This window comes from Arachis ipaensis, chromosome B04, assembly GCF_000816755.2.
Source record: "Arachis ipaensis cultivar K30076 chromosome B04, Araip1.1, whole genome shotgun sequence".
Lineage (NCBI taxonomy): Eukaryota > Viridiplantae > Streptophyta > Magnoliopsida > Fabales > Fabaceae > Arachis > Arachis ipaensis.
Window position 1 is genome coordinate 125,847,825 of NC_029788.2, and position 1,229 is coordinate 125,849,053.

Genomic DNA, 1,229 nt, shown 5'->3' on the forward strand with positions numbered 1-1,229 from the left:
AAATATTTTTAAATACTATAGCAATTACCTAAAATAAATAGAGATTAAAATTATATAGATATTTTTTAAATCATAATTGATTACACGAGTCTTCTTATACATTTCTATATAAATCAAATCTTATTTACACTATTTACATGTAATTGATTCGATCTACCATATATATATATTGTACTAGTAGTAAATCAAAGTTAAATTAATTTGATTTATATAAAAATGTTTAGGACATGACGTGTAACCAATTCTGATTTAAAATATTTGCGTAATTTTAAACTCTATTTATTTTATTAGTGTAAATTATCCAACAAAATATGTAATATCAAAAATAATTCTCCCATTAAATTGGTAATATCCTTTATCACTATTAATCTATTATTATTGATTGTTTCCTTTTCTTTTTCCCTTGATCATATTACATACCTTAAATTATGTTTAGTTTTGCTAGAGATTGGAATAAAACCTATTATATCAGGAAAAACGATATTAGAACAAGGGACTGACCGACTGAGGATGGATTTATTGAAAAAAAGGCCTAATATCTCATATCAATTTTTAAATTATTTTAGTTAGACAATTTAATCCTCAAACACATTTTAATTTTAATATATAACTAAATTAGCTTCTAACTTTTTATTCTGATAAAAAATTAGATAAATCAATTTATATATGTTGTTATTTGATAAAGAAACAATAATTTTTAAAAAAATTTAAAATTTTTGTATCAATCTCTGAATATAAACGAACAATTTGATGTAAAAATTGATTTGTTTACAAAATAAAATTTAGAGACTAATTTAGTGATTAAAATTTGTTAAAAAATTAAAATATTCGACCAAAAAATTTTTAGGAATTACTTTAGGTATTACTAAAAAATATTATACTCAATTTAATTAATTGAATTTATAATGGAGAATTTTTTAAATTAAAGAAACATGCAATTTTTTAAGGAACAATAATGAACGCAAAGGAAGATATTATTTGAACCGTCCTTCTCATTTTCTTTATATAATGATGCAGAATTTAGAATCGATTTCCACATTGAAAGAAACAGAGAATTGATGCTAATAAATAAATTATTATACTAAATGTTAGTCGGATTATTCTTCAATATCCAACAAATGCATGCTGACGCTAATTATTTTTATTAATTAATTAATACCTGTTCGTTTAAGAAAAGTAAAAAAGCAACGTGCTTTAATCCACAAATGTTATTCTTTATGGTGAACTTT

The 1,229-nt window shown here is 21.4% G+C and overlaps 1 long non-coding RNA gene across 1 annotated transcript in view; it reads right to left on the reverse strand.

Annotated features, from left to right (window-relative positions):
* The window catches only part of LOC110270795, a 3,052-nt gene extending 2,173 nt beyond the window's left edge, over positions 1-879 (reverse strand). The window contains exon 1 of the long non-coding RNA XR_002360427.1: positions 867-879. This is a non-coding gene — a long non-coding RNA (uncharacterized LOC110270795). The remainder of the gene's footprint in view (positions 1-866) is intronic.